Source organism: Apodemus sylvaticus, chromosome 2 (assembly GCF_947179515.1).
Source record: "Apodemus sylvaticus chromosome 2, mApoSyl1.1, whole genome shotgun sequence".
Lineage (NCBI taxonomy): Eukaryota > Metazoa > Chordata > Mammalia > Rodentia > Muridae > Apodemus > Apodemus sylvaticus.
This window is the reverse complement of record NC_067473.1, coordinates 57,089,553-57,112,646: the sequence shown is the minus strand read 5'-3', so window position 1 is coordinate 57,112,646 and position 23,094 is coordinate 57,089,553.

Sequence of the window (23,094 nt, the reverse complement as noted above, 5' to 3'; positions counted from 1 at the left end):
ACTGAGCAACCTTCTGGCCTATGTATATATTACTTAAATATATTTTAATGTATATTATAAATTATATATTATTCAACTATAATATAGTTAACACATTTATTATGTTCATTGTGTATGTGTGTATGTATACACATGCCATATCACATGTATGGGGGTGAGAGGACAACTTTTTGGAATTGATTCTCTCCTTCTATCCTTGGTGGTTCAGGGGATCAAACTAAGGTCATATTTGGCAGCAAGTGTCTTGACTCTCTTAGTCATTTCACTAAACTTATTATAGCTTAAAAAAATAATATAGCAGCCATATGACCACTATTTAGAATTAGCATCTTTTAACATCTTATCATTTTCTCATCCATTATTAACTAAATGACATAAAGCAATGCAACATGGATACATTGTATGTGCTCAACATAAGTATGACTAGAGTGTTTATTTCCTGTGTGAGGATTACAGCTATGCAACATATTTCTACCCATCTCTGTCATCTTCCACTCTACTCCTTCTTGGAGGTATAGGTGCTTTAGGAATATTTGCTGTATTTAGTGGGAATGATAGTGTATTCACACTGCAGACATCCAAGCCAAACCTGATAAGATCATGTCTGATGGCCAAAGCTGGGAGAAGACAATGTTTCCATATCATGTAGAAAAGGTTTTTATCAATTTTTTAATGCAGTGACAAGACTGGAAATAAATTATTTCCCCATAAGATCTCAGAGAAAGAAAACTCTGAAAGACATCAAATATGAGTGGAGACTCTATTCCATGTAGAAGGTATCCAGCCAGCTAAGGCTTCCAGGCTGAAAAGGTATGGTGTAGAGGGCACTATTAGACACCCAGGCATCGGAATCTGGGAAACTGGGCTTGCCACCCATAGTGGTAGCTCTGAATATATCCAGCACAAATCAGGAGTCACAAAAGCCAGGGCCCACATGTGCTGGCTATGAAGCAGCTATATAACATGTCACAAGGCCTCCTTTGGACTTAGATTTCTCGCTGTCAAATGGCAAGACTGGAACATTGATCTCCCAGAGTCCAGTGTTTCTTCATTGTGGTCCTGTATCTGCACGGTTTAAAATTCCATTTGCCTCCATGCATAAACATAGTGTCTAGTAGCTTAGAACATGTTTCTCTTGTCTCACAGTTTCTAAGAATATCAAATCCAGGCCAGCCTGGGCTGGGTGTGATGGCTTGAGTCTAAAAGTGCTCTGGTCAAGATGAGGTTATTGTCATCTCAAGGTTAACAGAGGCATAATTTGCCTCCAAGCTTAGTCCAGTAGCTATGGCAGCCTTGGGTCCTTGCCGGCCATTGTCGGAAGACAGCAGTTCTCTAGTTTCTAATTTTAGGTTGGCATATGAAACAATAGCTTTCACTACATTCCACACACATGTCATTATGTTTTCCTCGTACTCACTCCCACATAGCCTCTCCACTGATTCCTTTCCTCATCACTCTAAATAATCTCTCCTGAGCTGTCATCCTACACACACACACACACACACACACATACACACACACATTTGGATTCTACATATGAACAACTTGATAGTTGTCTCTCCCAGTCCCCCCATTATGGTTGTGTCTCCCCCCTTCCTTTGAACTTCTCTTTCTCTCTTTCCTCATATATCCCCCTCTGCTTTTGTAGAGACATCCGTTCCTTGCCATCTGGACTTCTCCATAGAGATGATCCCAACAGGAAAACTGGCTGACTTCAAAGAAGAGAAGGGAGGAGAGCAGATGGGGAAAGCAAAGGTGGGAGAAGGAGAATAGTGGGGAGGGCAAGAGAAGGAAGGGGAACTGAGGAGAGGGCAGGGAAAGGGAGGAGAGAGAAGGGGAGGGAAGAGAAGGAAAGCCCAGGGTAGAAATCACAGCCTTTTCTCTAGGATAATCTTAGAGACTTTCCTTCACACCTGCTTTATTCTTAGAAATGAGTGAATGGATTGAACCCCATTCTAGTAGACGATATTATACTAGATTTCAAATTTCAAAATCCCCACCATGAAAGCAGAAATGGAAACAAAGCTGGATAGAGATATAAGACAGGAAGGGACTGCCTGGCCTGGCCCAGGATGAAGACACAGCTATGGTGCTCAACTCTTTCCAGTTTGCCAGAGACTCTTGTTTTCGATACTGAAAATCCTACTTGCCAAGAAGTGCCCATCTCCGGCACACTGGGACGGTTGATTACCATCTGGGTGTTCTGGCTGCAGCCAGGTCTCTCCAGTGAGAGCTCTGTCCATGCTGGGGGGTGGGGGGCTGTTGAGGAAGAATTGTTTCCATCAGCAGAGCTTCAAATGAGGGACTCATGCCACCCAATGGCTGGGGTCTGTGCTGAGCTGGGTCACACATGACTTGTTGATGAGCAGTGTGTTCTTCGCTTGGCAGCCTCTGCCTCCCTGGGAAGATCATCTTATAGCACAAGGATCCAGTTTATTATGTCACGCAGGGCATTGTTGCTAATGTCATTTTGGCTGGGAGGGTAGATATTGGCATGTTGTCCTGCAGAGAGGGCACCATGCCATTGTGACAGATGGATTCATGTGTTGGCATGTTGTGGGATCAACAGGTCTAGCAAATATGAAAGCAACAGCCTAGAAAGGGATGTTGAAACACAAGAGTAATCCTTGGACATTTGGGAATTTTGTGCAGATAACACTGAGGCTTTAAAGTTTTGAGATGATTTTTTATTTTTTGAAGATGAGACCAAGTATTAACTTCTTTCTGAAAGGCTGTTGAATTTGGCATCAAACAAAAGTTCTGCACCATTGGGTTTTTTGTTTGTTTGTTTGTTTTTTATTTTCTCTTTATCTTAATGGCAACAAATGCCCAGACATAAGTCCATCCCCCTGCCCTGAGCACAATGTATCTATATCGATCTGAAAGAGGCAAGAAGAACAACTTCTCCAGATCCAGTTCTCTCTCTCTTTTGTCTTCTTATGCATGCCTGTGACTTAAATCTGGTACCAAGCGAATAGAAAACTTATTGGATAAAATCTCCTTTAAGAAACATTTTTTATTTAAATAAAAAAAGACATACTACTCTTTTTTCTTTCACCTACGAGACAGCCTAGATCCACTGCAATATAATTCAGTTTATGATTGTGACTGTGACTCTGTGTGCTTTCCTGAGAAATCTTGAGAGAGAAAAAAATACTCTCAGTGAAGAAAATTTACACCAGAAATACTAAAGGGATGCTTTCTTAGAAAGAAGACAGGCATGGGGGGAGGGGAAAGTGGGCAAACAGTGCATGGACTGAGATGATGTGCCTGTAGTCCCTGATGTGTTCCTATTTCCAGAGACTGTTTGGAAGTTGATTTCACTTGAGATACTATGCAGGGTGGGGTGGTGGCAGAGACAATGATTCCAAATAGAACCTCCAGACGAAACAATGTGATTTCTTTGGGAGTAACAATTATCCTCTAATGCTTTCTTACCAATAATCCTACCCTGCGGAGGAGGTGACATTGCTCCACCTAGATCAGGAAGGGATGGAGGGATGCTGCGATAGTTTGAATTGGAATGGCCCCATAGACTCACATGTTTGAATGTTCAGCCCATAGGGAGTGTCACTATTAGGAGGTCTTGCTGGAGGAAGTGTGTCACTGTGAGGACAGGCTTTGAAGTCTCAGAAACTCAATCCAGTTCTCTCTCTGCTGACTGCAGATCAAGATGTAGATCTCTCAGCTCCTCTTCCAGCATGCTGTCTGACTGTGTGCTGCCATGCTTCCTGCTATGACAATAATGAACTAAACCCCTGAACTATAAGCCAGCCCCAAGAAACCAATTAAATGTTTTTCTTTGTAAGAGTTACTGTGGTCCTGCTATCTTCACAGCAATAGAAACCTGGCTAAGACAGATGTTGACCATGTGAACAGCTAGTCAGAATTTCTTTTGCCTTCACTCTCTCTCTCTCTCTCTCTCTCTCTCTCTCTCTCTCTCTCTCTGCGAAGCAGAGGGGCTGCTTTTCAAGATAGAGGTTTTCCATGTAGCCCTGGCTGTCCTGAAACTCTTTCTACAGATCAGACTGGCCTTGAACTCAGAGATCTGCTTGTTCTACCTCCTGAGTACTGGGATTAAAGGCATATACTACCACCGCCTAGAAATTATTTGCTTTGTTTTAAGATGAGGTCTCACTACATAGACAAAGCTGGTATGAATCTCACAACACAGACCCAGCTGTCCTTAACATATAAGGTTCCTGCTTTATTCATCTCTAAAGTATTGAAATTAAAGTTATGTAACACGTTGTCCAGTGTTAGCCAGAATCTTAGCCCTTGACCCAGAAGGTCAGAATAAAGTCATGCTCGGCATTCAGCGCTTAGCACCTCCACCCACACACTTAACACCCACTTAAAAAAAATCTTTCATAAAGATCTTTTCCCAATTTGGTGGTTGCAGTTTTGTCCTTTTGACAATGTCCTTTGCCTTACAGAAACTTCGTAGTTTTATGAGGTCCCTTTTGTCAATTCTTGATCTTAGAGCATAAGCTATTGGTGTTCTGTTGAGGATATTTTCCCCTGTGCCCATGTCCTCAAAGGTCTTCCCCAATTTCTTTTCTATTAGTTTCAGTGTGTCTGGTTTTATATGGAGGTCCTTGATCAACTTCATCTTGAGCTTAGTACAAGGAGATAAGGATGGATCAATTTGCATTCTTTTGCATGCTGATCTCCAGTTGAACCAGCACCATTTGTTGAAAAGGCTATCTTTTTTCCACTGGATGGTTGTAGCTCCTTTATCAAAGATCAAGTGACCATAATTCTTTGGGTTCATTTCCAGGTCTTCAATTCTATTCCATTGATCTACCTGCCTGACAGAGGGCTTATATCCAAGATATACAAAGAACTCAAGAGTAGACTCCAGAGAGCCAAATATCCCCCTTAAAAATGGGGCACAGAGCTAAACAATGAATTTTCACCTGAGGAATATCGAATGGCTGAGAAGCATCTAAAGAAGTATTCAACATCCGTAGTCATCAGGGAAATGCAAATCAAAACAACCCTGAGATTTCACCTCACACCAGTCAGAATTGCTCAGATCAAAAACTTAGGAGAAAACAGGTGCTGGTGTGGATGTGGAGAAAGAGGAACACTCCTCCACTGCTGGTGGGATTGCAAGTTGGCACTACCACTCTGCAAGTCAGTCTGATGATTCCTCAGAAAACTGGGAATGATACTTCCAGAGGACCCCGCTATACCACTCCTGGGCATATACCCAGAGGATTCCCCCAGCATGTAATAAGGATACACGCTCCACTATGTTCATAGCAGACCTATTTATAATAGCCAGAAGCTGGAAAGAACCCAGATGTCCTCAACAGAGGAATGGATACAGAAAATGTGGTATATATACACAATGGAGTACTATTCAGCCATTAGAAACAATGAATTCATGAAATTCTTAGACAAATGGATGGAACTGGAGAACATCATCCTAAGTGAGGTAACACAGTCTCAAAAGAACACTCATGGTATGCACTCACTGATAAATGGATATTAGCCTAGAAGCTTGCAATACCCAAGACATAATGATGCCCAAGAAGAAGGAAGGAGTGGCCCCTGGTCCTGGAAAAGCTCAGGGCAGCAGTACAGGGGAATACCAGAACAGGGAAGTAGAAAGGTGTGGATTGGGGAACAGGGGGAGGGAAGAGGGCTTATGGGACTTTCAGGGAGGGGGAGATCTAGGAAAGGGGAAATCACTTGAAATGTAAATAAAGAATATATCGAATTAAAAAAAAAACCTTTCATTTCATGTGACAGCGGAGGAACATCTGCCGTTTTCAGTACTGTTCTCTCCTAAAGATGAATGCCCAGGGAAGTTCTTCATCATGATGAAATTGAAGAAGCTTGGAAAGGCACAAGGTGAACAGGCCTAGAGTGCATTCAACATGTCAGATAGGCCACTGGTTTCTGAGAAGAAACCAGGGGCTCTTTACAAAATCTTGGTGACTTAACTATTAGATTAAGTCACCTGTCTCTGTGGAAATTGGTAAAGTATAAGCAACCAGTTAGTGCTTTTAAAGGGTTATTTTATTTCTAGTTTTTAAATTGCAAGTATGTGTGCATGTGTGTGCATGCATGTGCATGCGTGTTATATGTGAATGGGTATACATGTCACAGCACATACAAGAATGTCAAAGGACCACTCTCTGGAGTTGGTTCTCTCTTTTCACCTTCATGTAGGTTTTGAGGATCAAAATAAGACTGCCAAGCTTACATAACAAGTATCTTTATCATCTCTGCTGAGCCACATCCCTGGCCCATTGGAGTTTGAGTTATTGATAGCTTGTTGTGTTATCTGTGATGAGGGATGTACTAAATCATTAATGTAACCCAAAAAAGGCACAGAGAGCAAGCACAGGGACTCCCACACAGAGGCAACTAACCTCTTCCCCATGGTAAGAAGGTAAAGTTGCCCCATGAATGAGACATGAGACATAGACATTGAAACATGAAACACAAAATGGACATGACAGCCACAGGGCACTCCAGAAATGGGGACTGTCTTAGTTAGGGTTTCCATTGCTGTAAAGAGACAATGACCAAGGTGTTTTTGCAACTCTTACAAAGGCAAACATTTCATTGGGGCTGGCTCACAGTTTCAGAGGTTTAGTCCATTACCATTATGGAGGGAAGCATGGAAGTGTGCAGGCAGATTTGGTGCTGGAGGAGCCGGGAGTTCTACATCTTGGTCAAAAGGCAGCCAGGAAGAGATTGGATCCACACTGGGCAGAGCTTGAGATAGGAGACTTCAAAGCCTACCCCATAGTGGCACACTTCCTCTGACCCACTTCCTCCAACAAGGTTTCACAGATTCCAACAAGGCTGCCCTCCGAACAGTGCCACTCCCATGGGCTAAGCATTCAAACACATGAGTCTATATGGCCCACACTTAATCAAACCACCACAGGGACATTCATTATTTATGCTAGGGAGTCATTTAGGATGGAGACAACCCTTGGATGCTCCAGATCAAGAGTTCATCTACACCAGTTACTTTGCTTCTATAATAAGATACCTTAAAAAAAATCAATTTAAGGGAAAAAGTGCTTAGCTTACAGTTTGAGGGGATACAGTTCATAATGGAAAAATAGTTTCAACCACAGGATCAGGGGGTGGCTGGTGACATTTCATCTGTAGTCAGGAAGCAGAGGGTGACAATCCTAGTGCTCAACTTGCTTCCTTCTTTTTATGCAGTCCAAAATCCTATAATACACCCTTAGGGTGTTTCTACTTTAATTAACATCCTATAAATAACCCTTCACAGATAGGCCCATAAACTTGTGTCTTAGATGACTTTAAGCAGTGGTTCTCAACCTTCCTAATGCTGCAACCCTTTAATACAGCGCTTCATGTTGTGATGATTCCCCCAACCATAAAATTACTTCATCACTACTTTATAACTGTAATTTTGATACTGTTGTGAATCATAATATAAATATCTGATATGCAGAAAATCTGATATGTGACACCTGTGAAAGGGTTGTTCAACCCCAGAGGGATTGAGACCCACATGTTGAGACCTGTTGTTCTAGATCCTGTCAAGATGGTAATTAGCTCCTAGATAGGATGGCATTGTGAAAGTTTGTCTTTGTATAGCATCCCCTGGGGAAGCTCTGACAGAAGAATAGGAGGCCTATCAGAAACCTTTCCAGCAGGAACAGTGGCATCAGTGTCCCTGGGTGAGGACTGAGGTGGCCTCTCAACCCTTTCCCCCATGTTCTCTGATCCTTTTCCTAGTGACATGCTGATTGTAAATGAGAAATAATGGTATACTCCCTCACCTTATCCAGTGACTTTATGGCCTTTATGGGTCCTAATATGTTACTTCTTGATCAGTATTTGATACAAAAACTTAAAGCTCAGAAGTGTTAACCTGCAATTCCAAATCAATCAACTTTGACACATTCACAGCAGAAACATAATAGGAGTCTTCACAAACCAAGTGTACACACCTGTCATCTCAGCCCTTGGGATCTAGACACAGAAGGATCAGGAGTTCAAGGTCATTGTTAGCTACATAATAATTTCAGTACCAGACAGGACTGGGTGAGATTCTGTCTTCTAAAAAGTCTTTGTAAGCGTGTCTTATGGAAGAATAACCTATTGTATTGCTGGCAATTGACCAGTGTGCTATTCTGAGGGGGGATTCAGAGAGAGCTGGCAGCAAAGACTACACATTCAGAGTCAACGATCCATTCTGTACCAGTTCCCCACTGCCGATAGCTTGGCCCTGAAGGGATGGTGCCCAGAAAAGAGAAGGCAGACTCAGCACTGGCTGGCTGCTGCTGTCTGTCCCCCATGGCCTCAGGCCAGCTCTGAGTACCAGAGGGAAATCGGACTCCCAAATGCCAGCACAGCATCTGTGCTGACTGCAGCCAAGCCCTACACTGCTTTTTTGACTCATTGCAGGAATCTCATTACGAACTCATTTCATCTCTCCGGGGAGTGAGCTGATGAAAGACACTGTTAAAATTGTGTTTCAGTGTCTTGAACCTATTTAAAGCACACTGCTGGGAGGTTATTATCATTTCTGTCATTAAAAGTGGAAACAATGCTAACAACAATCTTTTTTTTTTTTTATTGAACACTCAAACCACAAACATCTCTTGAATAAGTGTGATAGATCCCATGTCTTGGCTGGGCACTCTGGGACCTTCACAGCAGCTCATTGCTTTGTCCTTGTCTCAAGGAATGTACAACATGCTTGGAAACCCAGGCAGATATCTAACTAACTCTGGCAGAGCTGGAAAGTTCCAAGGAGAGCCATTAGGGACACAGAAGACCTAGAGTCTGTGAGCTTCCCATCTACTCTCTCTGTGTATCTGCAACAGGATGTGTAACCTTAGTGTTCTCACTGGCAGAGTGGAAGCTTGGTCTTCTATTAACTATTCCACAAATATTGAGCCAATATCCAGGTCTTAGATAGTGGTTATAGGAATAAAGTAATTTACACTGTAGCAGAAGCAGCAGTAAGTTCATACATAGTTACAGTTGCATGCAGGTCACAAATATGTATTTGCCCAGTGTTTTCATGCATTCTCTCCACACCTACTATGAGCAATGTAGTCTTAGTGAACAAAATAGATGAAAACTATCTGCTTTAATGAAAGGATAAAGTTAAAAACAAATGGGGAAAGGACTGGGGAGATGGCTTGGTGGGTAAAATACTTACCATGTAAGCATGGAGACCTGTGTGGATCTCAGAACTCACTTAAAGCTGGGTGTGGCAGCCTATGTCTGTTGTCCCAGCACTCCTGCAGGGGGATGGAAGGTGAAGACATTATTCCAGCAAGCTGGTGGGCCAAGCAGCCTGGTGTATTCAGCAAAGATCAACAAGAAAACCTGTTCCAAACCAGGTAGAAGAAGAAGTAGTAGTGACTGAGGCCAAGACTGTCCTCTGACCTCCACACGTGTGCGGTGTCACAGGTACACTTGCTCACAGACATACACACACTCTCGTGTGTGAACATTTGCCCCTCATCTACACATCATATAAGCATAAAGTGATTTGTTCTTGTTGTTTTGGTATTGATACAGGGTCTTTATGTAGCTATGGCTGTCCTGGAACTCATTATATAGACTAAGCTGGTCTTGAACTCAGAGATCTATTTGCCTCTGCTTCCCAAGGCATGTCTCACCATACCTGGCTACAAAGTGATATTTAAATAAATTAATTAATTAGTAAATTAATAAGGAATTAGGGAACTGACTCAGTTGGTAAAGCGCTTGCCATGCAATCAAGAGCACCTGAGCTTGAGGTTCAGCAACTGCTTAAGAAGCCAGCACAGTGGAAATGAGTATAACCCCAGATGCTAGAGGTAAAGACAGGGAAATTCCTAAGCTTGCTGGACAGACAGCCTACACCAATATCCAGTTTCAGGCCAGTGAGAGACCCTGTATCAAAAATAGAGCTTATCTGCTATGTACAGTGCCCAGATCCAATCTCTAGCATAGTAAGTGAACAAATAAATATTATGTGCACCTGAGAAGGACTCTGAGAACAGGCAGTACAGTACAGGAGTGGAGTGGATAATCAAGCAAGGAGAGAGGTAAGGAAAGGATGGAAAGGAACCAAGGAGCTGATCACTGTAAGAATTTTGGTTTCTTAAAAAACAAAAAACAACAACAACAACAAAAAACAAACAGTAATGTTATGGGAATATGTCTTTGTCTTAATCCCAGGTATGAGATACGGGATCACTTCAGATTGTCCACAGCAGCTGACTATGATTTGTCCCATGCTCTGGCAGGGGTGTGATTCTGCCAGCTGAAGACAGTTTAGATTAGGAATTCTGGTAACTCTTGAGAGGATATAAAAATGCCAGAGCCCCTAGAGGCTGTAGCGGCTAATATTTTCCCTTCCTGCTGCTGTGGCTGGTCTCTGCTGCTACTGGGTTCTTGTTGCTGCCTTTCCTGGATTGCTGGATTACTGTTTGTCACTGGTTGCTAGTTGAGATATCCTGATGACAAAGTTTGAACTTGCCCCAGGGAATTTGACATCCCTATTCAGCAGGAAGTAGTGTGAAGAGATCTATGTCCCCTTTCCTTTCTAACCTTCTCCCCCAACCTAGTGTTGGAAGATCGAAAGAGATTGAGGTAAAGTGTGGTAGGTTAAAGAACCCAATAAAGCATCCAAAAAGCATGGTTACAGCTGAACCTGCAGATTGCAGGAGTCTCAGTTTGTTTTTCTCAAATTGACATAAACTGGAGTCATTTGGGAACCTCAACTGAAAAAGAAATCCATCAGATGGCCTGTAGGCAAGTATGAGAACATTTTCTTAATTAATGATTGATGTGGGAGGACCTAGTCCACTGTGGGCAGTGCTAGCCCTGGGCATGTGGTCTGGGACGGTACAAGAAAGCAGGCTGAGAGGAGCCCGGAAGAGCAAGGCAGTAAACAGCATTCCCAATGGTTTCTGCTTCACTTCAGGCCTCCAGGTTCCAGCTCTGACTTCAGTGATGGTAACTGTTAAATTAAAATAAACCCTTCCTTCCCCAAACTGCTTCTATTCATGGTGTTATCACAGCATTAGACACCTAACTAAGGCAGCTGGGCCCAGCATTCCCAAGCAGAGTTCAGCAAAGCTCTTCAATGGTGGGGCTTGAATAGTTAGAGGAATGTGAAGAAGGCCAACATGGCTGGAGCAAAGTGGACAAAAGGCAGAGAAGTGGGTAGGGCAGTGGGAAATTTGTGTGGGGAATCCATGGCAGATTATGTTCTACTCTGTAGGATCCCAGGCTACTGTCTCTTCACTCTGTGTGACTTGGGAACCATGAAGAGTGCCAAGTAAGAGGGTACGGTGGTCTGAATAGCATTGGTACCATTGATTTGTGTGCTTGAATGCTTGGCCTTAGAGAATGGCACAATTAGGAGATATGGCCTTACTGGAAAAGGTGGGGCCTTGTTGGAAGAAGCGTGCCACTCTGTAGGTGGGCTTTTCAGTCTCCTATGCTCAGAGTCTGCCCAGTGTGGAATTTCAGTCTCCTCCTGGCTGCCTTCAGAAGACAGTCCCCTTCTGCAGCCTTCAGTTCAAGATGTAGAACCCTCGGCTCCTCCAGCACCATGCTTGCCTGCACACTGTCAGACTTCTCCCCATGATGATAATGGACTGAACCTCTGAGACTGTAAGCCAGCCCCAATTAAATGTTTTCCTTTATAAGAGTTGCCTTGGTTGTGGCGACCCTTCACAGCACAGCAATGGAACCCTAACCAAGACAGAAGGTATGCTGTAAGTCTACAGCCCTGGAGACCATGAACTGAAGATAGTGGAGTGTTTCAAACACTGTAGACAGATTGCTGCTTTTCAAATCTAAGAGTGTTCCCTCTTGCAGTAGTGTAGGGAATGGACAAGCTTCTGAAGTCTGGGAGGATGAGAAGAATTCTCTCTGAATGGCCCTGGGAAAAGTGAGGCAGAGAAAAATGAAAATAGTATTAAAGGAAGGAAAGAAAGACAAATTGACATCAACTACAGTCACAAAATCAAAGCAATTGTAATAGGGAGAAACAAAGGGGCTGCTGGTTTGGATTTGAGCACCTAGAAGAGGACACTGATCCCTGGGAGAAAATGATGGTATTGATCACAGTCCATGAATCCATAGCTCAGTACGGGGCAGGGGCTGCTGGATGAGAGCTAACCCACTGGGTTGCAGACACAGGGTGGTTGGCTGCTGGATCCGAGTGTTCCTTTGCATTTGTGACAGACATTAGAGGTATTTGCTAACATCTATGGAGGTCACTCTCCTTCTGGGTTCAGGGATCACACTCACAGAAGCCACATTCTTGAGCCATGTGAATGATTTATAGAGCTCACTGGGGTTGGAAATGGAAAGGACACATGCCACTTCTGGGTCAGAAGTTTTGGTACACTGAGCAGCTCCTGATGTATTATTCTTGCCTTGGGTCACATAAGCTAAGAAAGGAGACAGGTTCCAAAATGTGCCCCCAGGAGACGTTGGAGATTCTGCCCATGTAGGTCTCCATTCTGGGATGAATGATGCCTCTCCTATACACACACTCAAATGTTAAAGTTCTGACTTCAGTACCACAGAACACATTGTGGAACAAGAGCCTTATAATGTCCTTATAAGAAGGAAACTTGCACACAGACTCACTAAGAGCGCTATGAGGACACAGGGAGAACACCCATCAACAAGCCAAGAAAGAAACCTTTGTGCAGCTACCCACGCTAATGGTCTTAGGTTTCTATGCCTCAAGAACTGTGAGAAAGTAAACTGCTGTTTAAACTGCGCAGCCTGTGATACTTTATTGTAGTGCCCCAAATTGAGGTAAAATAGGAGAAGCCCATCTCTCTTAGTTAGGGTTTTACTGCTATGAACAGATGCCATGACCAGAGCAGTTCTTATAAGGATGGCATTTAATTGGGGCTGGCTTACAGATTCAAATGTACAGTCCATTCTCATCTAGGTAGAGGAGTGACAGCATCCAGGCAGGCATGGTGCAGGAAAAGCTAAGATTTCTACATCTTTATCAGAAAGTTGCTAGGAGAAGACTGACTTCCAGGCAGCTAGGATGAGGGTCTTAAAGCCCACACCCTCAATAACACATCTACTCCAACAAGGCCAGACCTCCTAATAGTACCACTCATTGGACCAAGCCTATTCAGACCACCACATTACCCCTATCCCTTTCTGATGGTTTACATGGTATTTTGATTTGGGAAAGGGTTAGTTAATTAAAAACAATAATCTTTTCATTTCGTTGTGTGGTGTATAGATTATCCTACTGTTGGTATAGAACTCACAATGGCACACTGTGGGTGCTATGTGAACTTAGGGGTGTGCTATGGTTGCTGTGGATAGGGCAGCATTGGGAGAGCTGCATCATTTTATTAGGGCTTCATTCTGAACATATTGTTGTAAATAATTTCCTTTGAGTAGATGAATCTTAATCTTTTAAAATGTTTTTTTGAAGGGCAATCTGAAAAAAATCTAAATAGACTACTTGAAAAAATTCTAGATAGAGATAAGTGGAAATATTAAGCTGTTAGGTTATTTGTTATAGTTCTTTTTAATAACAAGGGAAATTTAAAAATAATCTCTATGTCAAAAAATGAAGGATTTATTTTTAAAAATTATAGTCCGGCCACATAATGGAGCAGTGTGTGGCCAGTAAAGATAATGTTTAGGGTTTTTTTTTCTCTCCCCTATTGAAGGAGAAATTCACATAATACAAATTAACTATTTTAAAGTTTTTTACCTGATAGCATTTAGCACATTTATAATTTGTGCAAGTGATACCGCAATCTCTTCTGGACACAGTTTCATCTCTTTAAAAGGAAACCCATATCCATTAAACAGTTACTGCCTATTTGTCCCTTTCTTCAGGTCCTAATTGTTACCCATTCGCTTTCTGTCTCAGCGAGCTTACTGCTCTAGTTAATTCATAGAACCTGTGCAATATGCCAGCTTCTTTCAATTACCTTAGTGTTTTTAGGTATATTCACAGTGTGGTTTGTATCAGTCCATTTTTTTTGTATTGATAAGAAATATTCTAATAACTATATACCACAATTTGTTTATCCATTCACCTTTTGATGGAATTTGGGTTATCAGCCTCTTTTGATTAAACATTTTGGATATAAACATGTACCTATGGGCCTGTTATCAACTTGTGTACATGTACGTATATAAGTATATTTGTATGCTTGTATGTATGTATGTATGTATGTATGTATGTATATAGCATATATGTACACAGTACATATCATCCCAAAATGCTGGGCTTACAGATGTTGGCTGCCAAGCCACCATGCCCAGTTTATGGGGTGCTGGAGTTTGAACCTTGGGCCTTTTGCATGTGAGAAAAATTGTCTACCAACTGAGTTACATCCCCAGCTCACTACTTGCATTTCATACAAAGCTCAGATGTTTGACCTCCCATGCTTATCCTTGGTGTTTCCTCCCATCCCAAGCACTTCTGTCTCCCTTTTTACAGATGATTGTGTAGAATCCCCTCCTATCCTCAGCATCCAGCAGCAGTTTTGAACTCCTCAATGTACTGCTCAACAAAGGACCTTCTGTCACAGCATCCCAAACACTTACAAAATTGCTAGAAATGAAGGAGGAAGTGGGTAACAATAGCAACAACTGTGTGTGTGTGTGTGTGTGTGTGTGTGTGTGTGTGTGAGAGAGAGAGAGAGAGAGAGAGAGAGAGAGAGAGAGATTCAGGAAAATATCTTGGAAAAATATGGCCCCTATTAGAAGTAATTGTCTCTCAGCAGTGTTATTAGAGGTCATTTTAATTTTCCTATTTTTGCTTATTTGTGTTTTATTCAATAAACATGTATTGATTTTGAAATGAGGAATGTTATTTAAAAATAGATCACCATGTTGAAACATCGACCAGAAATGATCTCTTTCTTTAAAACCTACTAAAGGGCTCATTTCTGCAGCACAGATTCCAAAATCAGAGTGAAGCAAAGATTTTCCTGGCCCTTGTGCAAAGATGAAATGCAAATTGTGGACTATCCCATATTTTCAAGCATACTAAAATGATACAAAGTAAATTCATTTAAAGATAAATTTTAAAGGGGGTAGGGCTAAAGAGACGGCTCAAGGAGTAAGAGCAGGTAACGTTCTCTTCCAGAGAACCTGGTTCAGGCCCCAGCATCTGCACTGGAGTAGCTCAGTGTCCTCTCTGACCTCTATGACTGCATTCATGTGTATACACTGTGCCCTCCCCCACCACATAATTAAAAAGAAAAATAAATATTATAAAAGGGAACTTAAAAGAATAGGAAATGAAGCAAGAATAAATGGGTTTTAAGATGGTTTAATATGTGGCAGGAAGACAGAGATGTGATATACAGTTAGCAGAGAAGACCACTCCAATTTCCCCCAGCTGTTCTACCCCCAAGGAGCCTGGAAAGCTCTGAATGAAAAATAATATTAACCCTAGGAGTCTTTACCTCACCTAAATTATAAATCAAGTGTGATAATAGGGTAAAGATATTTTCTGACATGCAGCCACCCCAGGAACAGACAGAGCCAGTGCATAAAGACAATGGGGAACATGTGCCCCGAGAATAGGATAATAACTCAAAGGAAGAAGAGAAGGGTCATGGGAAATGGCAGCCTCCCTCAAGGGAGCAGTGAAGGGAATTCCCACTGGAGGGAATGGTGGGAGAGTTTGTGCAGGACAGGGATCCCAGATGCAAAGCTCCAAGAGAAACTGGGGCTCAACTGTTTGAGATGTGAGGGCATAAGGAACAAATTGGAGCCAACACTGCTCAACATCTGAAAGCCAGGGAGACATCTACACACACGAGGTCACAGTGTGGGGCCGGGCTATGGAGCTAACCTCCAAGAGAGTAACCTAAAATGTCAAATGGAGTCATCCTTGCTAAAATCCCATGTTGCCAAAGGGAAACTTGGATGTTCTTGGTACTTTCAGGAGAAAGATAACAACAGTTCCATTTCCCATGCAACAGGACAGTTTCAATGGCATGGTGCCAATTTGAAATTGGCTTAATCCCTGCCTCTTAATCCCTGCCTCTTAATCCCTGCCTCTTAATCCTTACATAGACCTGGAGCAGCTTGACATTGACCCATTAGTTATTTTTCTATTCTTTTCTCCCTCCCTGTCAAGGAAAGTAAGTTTGAGGTGATGGGCTGGTTACCTTTCAGCTCTGCATTTTGGCTGTTTTCAGTCCAATGTCTTCTAGAACACTTATTCCACCCTATAGAATGAATATCTAATTGGGGATGAAAGAAGGTCACTTAAGATCGCTGAACTAAGTTGTTGTTTGTGTGTCCTTTAACACTACTAATGAGAAGTTTCTAGAAAATGAGACAAATTGACTTCACAGGCAGCAAGTACATCATGGTGACCTGTGAATTGTTTAGTTTGATAAGAATTTAAATTTGTATATGCATTCTCTACTCTTCATCAAAGCTCTTACATGTGCCTGTTGTTGTACTTGCAATGGTGGATAGGGCCAATTAAGTCCTTTCTTTTTTGGCCTTGACAGTCTAGTTGTGTATAGGAGGTGGAATGATCAAATTGATGGGGTTTTTCATGTTTTTATATTAGAAGCTGAACCATCCGACTTCATGGATGCCTTGTTTTCCTTTATAGTAGTATATAAAATAGCATTTATTCTTGCTATTTCAATATTTTGTATGTATGGGCATTTTGCATACATGTATATCTGTGCACCATATTCATCCGGTGCTGTAGTGACCAGAACAGGACATCTGATCCTCTGAAACTGGAATTACAGATGGTTGTGAGCTGCCACATGGATCCTGGAAACCAAACCTGGGTCTTCTGGAAGAGACACCAGTGCTTTTAACCACTAAGCCATATCCCTGTCCCCATTATTCTTACTCTTGATGACAATCTGCAACTTGATGAACTATGGTTATGTATAAATCATAATAGTCACAGTAATATGAAAAGCATCAAGTGTAGAACCAAAAGTCCTGGTATAGAAATGGTAGGAGTCAGGGTGAATAACAGCAAAGAAGGAATAACAGGTTCTCTGCCTTGGTTGGGTGCCAATAAACAGTGCAAAAAATCTGAATGCCAGCATGTGCTACTTGAATCAATAAGATACATACTAACAGAATTACAAGAGGGTATGGAGAAGGCTCTGGCAAGGGCCTGCTGCTCATCAGTTAAAAACCTTTTATACCTTCTTGCTTAAGTATGAAAATGATGACAGCTTGTCTTGGGTTGTAATTCCTAAAATCATAGGCCAAAGCAGGGCTATGGGTGCATGGGCTTTCTCAAAGGACGACTCATTTGGAAAAATCTCAAAAGGAGCAAGAAGAAAAGCATGAGCAGAGAGAGAGCTGAACAGAACTGTGGCCTCAGACAAAGCCTGACTTGTTCCATTCACAGGGAAGTCCCAGGCCATGACTTACTCTGCAGTTTTTCCATCTTCTAGTGAACTGAATGAGTCTATGCCTGACTCATGGCAGGATCTGACTTCTCAGGCATTGGAGAGTGAAGGTGCTTTCTCAACCAAGGCTATTCTCCATGAAAATCATTCACTACCATTTGCAGCACTGTGGGAAAATGACTGGGGACCTATCATCAAGAGCAGCTAATCACCATGCTGTAACTCTTCATGGTCAACGTGATATTGGTCAAGGCTCTGCTGGTCTCGAGCCAACAGCCACCCTGGTTCACCTAAGGGCAAAAACAAGCTAGGGAAGGGTTTTAGCGGCTCACATCACTAAAGATCAGACTTGGTTGTGTACAGGGGTCAGTAAATGTTACACGGGATTCATCTATCTTTTCTTCTCTGTTAAACTGATTTATTTTGCCAGTAATGATGACATCTCATTACCAAGAGGTTTCTCCTATTGATTTAGCAACCCCCATAGGAAGAGAAGGCTTCTTATGGCACAGACAGAAATGTCCCAGAGAAGTTGTAGGTGTACCTACGTGACCTGCCTTATCTTGACCTAACCCTTCCAGGCCTGGAAGGCAACAGGAAGCCCACTAGAGTGTCTGTCTGTGGTGCTGGGCATGGATAACTACCCCAGCTTAGCATAAAGGGCTTCTTGTAGCAAAGAGGGATTCAACTAGGCCCAGAGAAGGAAAATCACATGTGCAAAATTCCCAGTGAGCATCCTCTAGCTTCCATTTTCCTAATTCTCCTTATTCTCTCTATGGCCAGACCTTTAATTATTAGAGGGGAGGGAAGCCGACATCTTTATCCACTCCAGTAGGAATGATATCAAGTATCTTAACCTTGGCTGCCATTTTTATGAAGCCAGGGGAACTGATAGGAAGGGAGATTTGTAGTTCACTTTAAGCTCCATTCTGTTTTATGAAGAGGGAGTCTAAGGAGAAAAAAGGGCTAGCTGAAGGGCAACATGGAAGTAAAAATCCTTTTGACCCAATGATAAGACAATAAATTCCTTAGCTGTGACGTCCTAAATGGAGATGGGATAGGCCTTTTCAGTATTCTACCGCCCCGATTATTAATATTCACTGAGCGAGGCTGGGGACTGGCTGAGGAAGCTGGGGCCTAGCTGAGCGAGACTGGAGACTGGCTGAGGGAGACTGGGGACTGGCTGTGGGAGGCTGGAGACTGGCTGAGGGAGACTGGAGGCTGGCTGAGGGAGACTGGAGGCTGGCTGAAGGGGACTGGGGACTGGCTGAGGGAGGCTGAGGCCTAGCTGAGGGAGACTGGGGCTGGCTGAGGGAAGCTGAGGCCTAGCTGAGGGAGGCTGGGGGCTGGCTGAGGGAGGCTGAGGCCTAGCTGAGGGAGGCTGAGGCCTAGCTGAGGGAGGCTGAGGCCTAGCTGAGGGAGGCTGAGGCCTAGCTGAGGGAAACTGGGGGCTGGCTGAGGGAAACTGGGGGCTGGCTGAGGGAGGCTGGGGCCTGGCTGGATGAAATGCATCTTGTGCTACTCTCAACAGCTGCAGGTTAGTGAAACAGTCTTGTGCCTTTTTAAAAAGTTTAGCTTTAAACTTTGCTCTCATCACTTAGAGGATGGCATTTCAGAAGTGAACACTCCAGTCACTTCTTCCACAACAGACTTTACTTTTTTAGTTTAAGTTGATATATTACTTTGTTCAGAATCCCCAAGCTACCTTTAGAGAATGAGCATTGTATCTTTGCAATAGAGTTAGACTGTGACTTAGAATTTGCACACCATCTTGCTCTGTCCCACCTTTCTCACCTCAGGCCTGGATATTGTGGGATGCTCAGATGGGAGGAAACAAAGTCTTTACAAGAGCTGTGTCTTTGGTATATTATCCGCACTTGTGACTTAAATTTTAGGCTGCTTGGTAAAACTCATCCTAAGGACAGATGAAGAAATTAGTAATCAGTTGTGATTTTATTCTTCATTACTTGATGACAATGTACAGAGAGGGTGCGGAACCCTTAACCTGAGATTGAAGGTGAGTGTTTTTAACAAAAGAATGTACTATTTGATCAGAAAAAAAGAAAGAAAAACCCCCACAAGATTGAGTTTTGAAGGATAAAAGAAGTGATATAATTGAGGAGAACTTTTTAAAAGTATGTCTCCCTAAATACTGACTATATTTAAAGTATTGCCAGAGGGTTTAAATACTCTGTGGGCCAACACCCCAAGAATGTGTAATCGTGTTACCAATTTAGCTCCATCCCCAAGCTAAGCTTGTCAAAGAAGCATTCAAGTCAAAGAGGTGGCTGCTGTGATGTTAATCTCTGTCACCTTGACTGGCTTTAGAATCACCTTTGTAGACACACCTTTGATTGTGTCTGTGAGTGCATTTCCAGACTGAGGATGGAGAGAGAACCCATCCTGAGTATGAATGACATCATCCCATGGGGAGGGGACTGGGCTGAATAAAACAGGAAGTGAGCTGAGCGCCATCAATCCTTTCTTTGCAATCCTCATGCTCTTGTCTCCTCACCTACCCGCACCCCCCACCCCCAATGTTGATGGTAGCCGTGAGCCTCGTGATATTCTCAAACTGTAAACCCCAAACTAACTCTCCTTCCCTTCAATGTTTCTTAAGGCCATCTGATCAGAGCAATGAGAAAAGGAACCAATACACCTGTGCACAGGTGTTATCTGCACAGGAAGACTCCCAATTATCTCACAAGTAGGCACTGCCCTTTTGGAAAGTGTGTTTCATTTGCATTTGTGATGTTATATCATTTTGAGCTTCCCATCAATATCTTTTTAAGACTTGAATTCTTTTTAGAGAAAACTAGCTTGGGGGCAGTGGTATGAATTTTACCACTTCTGCCCCACTAACTCTTGCAAATGTAAGACTCACCCACTCAGTCAGTCACCATGACTAGAGTTACAATGAGAGGGCAAGACACAGTCAAGGCAGTAGACAACATTCTCAGACTTATAAGCCAGCCAGATCCTTCTTGTCTTCTGTTTATTTTATTAAAGACAAGACAGTCTGCAATAGCACACAGTTCAGATGAGTGTTATATAAGTAAGAGCAATTTAGCTATATTACAGTTGACCACTCAGTCAGGATTAAGGATGCAGCTCATTCTAGTACCATGGTTTGTCTGTGTGTCTAGCATGACCACTTACAAATGCCCAGCAGCTGCTGCTGGAGACTCTAGAGCATAAGTTCATCCTTCATTCTCTTATAAGGTTCCAAGCTGCTCATCACCTTAGCTAGTGGCCTATTAAAAAGAACCCATGACTGTCAGACCAGACAAGCCTGGGGAATGTTTGTCATACATTCTGTAGAAATATATTATACTTTCTCAACAAGTTATTCAGGATTCATTAGCTACTGGTGATATAGTTTTTATTTTTATTAAGATTTCTTTCTTCTCTTTCTTTTCCTTTTCTTTTCTTTTTTTCTTTTTGTGGCTGGGAAATGGTTACACACACCTTTAATCCCAGCACTTGGGAGGCAGAGGTAGATGGATCTCTGTGAGTTTGAAGCTAGCCTGGTTTACAGAGCAAATTCCAGGACAGCCAGGGCTACACAGAAAAATCCTGTCTCCGAAAACAAAACAGAACAAACAAACAAAAATATTTCTTTTTTAGTTTAGTTTATTGTGTGAGAGCTTTGCCTAAGTGTATCCTATGTACTATGTGCGTGACTGGTACCTACAGTGTTCTGGGAGATTCACTAAAGCTGAAATTATGAAGGATTGTGAGCAACTATTGTGGGTACTGGAAAATGAACCCAGGCCTCTTGCAAGAGCAGCGAGTGCTCTTCACTGCTGAGCCCTTGCTGCAGCCCCTGGATGATATAATTAAAAAAAAAAAAAAAAGCAAAAGGCAAAAAGCTTATCCTACTCAAATGAAACTTATCACTTGAGAATTTGAGAATGTTGTATTCTTGAAATCACAGTAGGGGCTGCCTGATGCTGCTTAGATTTGATATATGGTCCATAATTCTAAGACCTTGTGGACCACAGATTACTTGGTACTGGGCATAAAAAAAAAGAAAAACTCCAAGTGGAATTTCTTCACACTGTCCCTTCCTTTAACACCCGGGTAAGGACCAAGAAAGAGACTTAAGAGAATGGTAGAGCCTGTCCCCGGTATCTTTCATCTTCTACTTATTTACTGAGTACTTTGCTAGGTTCAGACCTTTAAGCTGGGCATAGTGGCTCGCCTCTGTAACCCCTGCATTTGAGAGACTGAAGCAGGAGGACTTGTGGGAATGCAAGGCCAGCGTGAGCTGCATGAGTTACTTGGTAAGCGTTGAGCAAGACCCTGTGGAGAGAGACAGAAAGAGTGAGGAAGAAGGCAGAGCCAGAGGGCAAGCGATTGAGAGAGTGAGCAAGTGAGACAGAAAGAGCAAGACAGAGAAAAAAGAGAGAGGAGGGGAGAAAGAGAGAAAGGAAGAAAAGAAGTGAGGAAGGAAAGAGGGGAGGAGGGAGTGAGGGAGTGAGAGAGGGAGGGACAGAGGGAAGGAAGGAAGGAGTGAGGTAGTGAGAGAGGGAGGGACAGAGGGAAGGAAGGAAGGAAGCAAGGAAGGAAGGAAGGAAAGGAGGGAGGGAGGAACAGAGGGAAGGAAGGAAGGAAGGAAGGAAGCAAGGAAGGAAGGAAGGGAAGGAGGGAGGGAGGGAAGAAGGAGTGGCTGGGGCTATCATTCAGTGGTAGAATGCTTGAATAACAGATTTGAGGTCCAGGGTTTGGTCCTAAGTGTGTGTGAGCTAGCTTTAACACACACACACACGCACACACACACACACACACACACACACACTTGTAAGAGGTAATACAGCTCTGACTGGCTGTCTTTCTCAAGATGTCAACTTTTGGAATGAAGCCACCATGATGTGAGAAAGCCCAGGGCACACAGCCCAGCTTTGCTATCAGCTAGTAAACAGGAAAGGGAGACTTCAGATGCCTCTCTGGTCTCCACAGAATTCTTGGTATGCTGAGTGGATCCAAGAAGCGTTATCATAGATATGCTCACCCAAATGGCAATTTAGGAGCTGGATGGGTGCTACATTATTGAAGTTATAGAATTATACTTGTGTTATGTATATATTCAATAAGAAAGTATGTACAGCCCCAAACCAAAATCCCCACTTTATTACCTCATATATCACTGTCTCTTCAAAAAATAACCAACTCAAGAAATCCATTGTTCCAGACATTTTTAGGTGTCTTTACACTGCATGTGCCAAGCCTTATATCTACACCAGTGCTTCTTATGAAACTATTGACTTGAGCCATGCACTGGTATTTTGTGTTTTCAATTCTGAGTGAGGAATGTGATATTTTTTTCCAGGCCACTGGGTGCCCTGTCTGGGAGAATGGTCCTCCCAGGCTCTTACAAACCGCTGCAACAAAGTTGCTCTGTGACCTCCTGGCTTAAATACAGTTTTTATTCTGCTCTGACACTGTAGGGTGCAGCCATGGTGCCTCATCTTGGCTCCACTAGAGATAAGCTCCTCTCCCTAAAGGCCAGAGTCATCTGAAGTCTCACTCATTTCCCTGGGCTTGGGGACAATGCTAGCTGGGGCTGTCTTCTTAAACAACTGCAGATGTCATTACTCTGTGCCCTAGACACCCTCGTGGCACTGTGGCTGAGTTCCAAAAGTCAGACAAAACTATGCTCCTCCCTCCCTCCCTCCCTCCCTCCCTCCCTCCCTCCTCCCTCCCTCCCTCCTCCCTCCCTCCC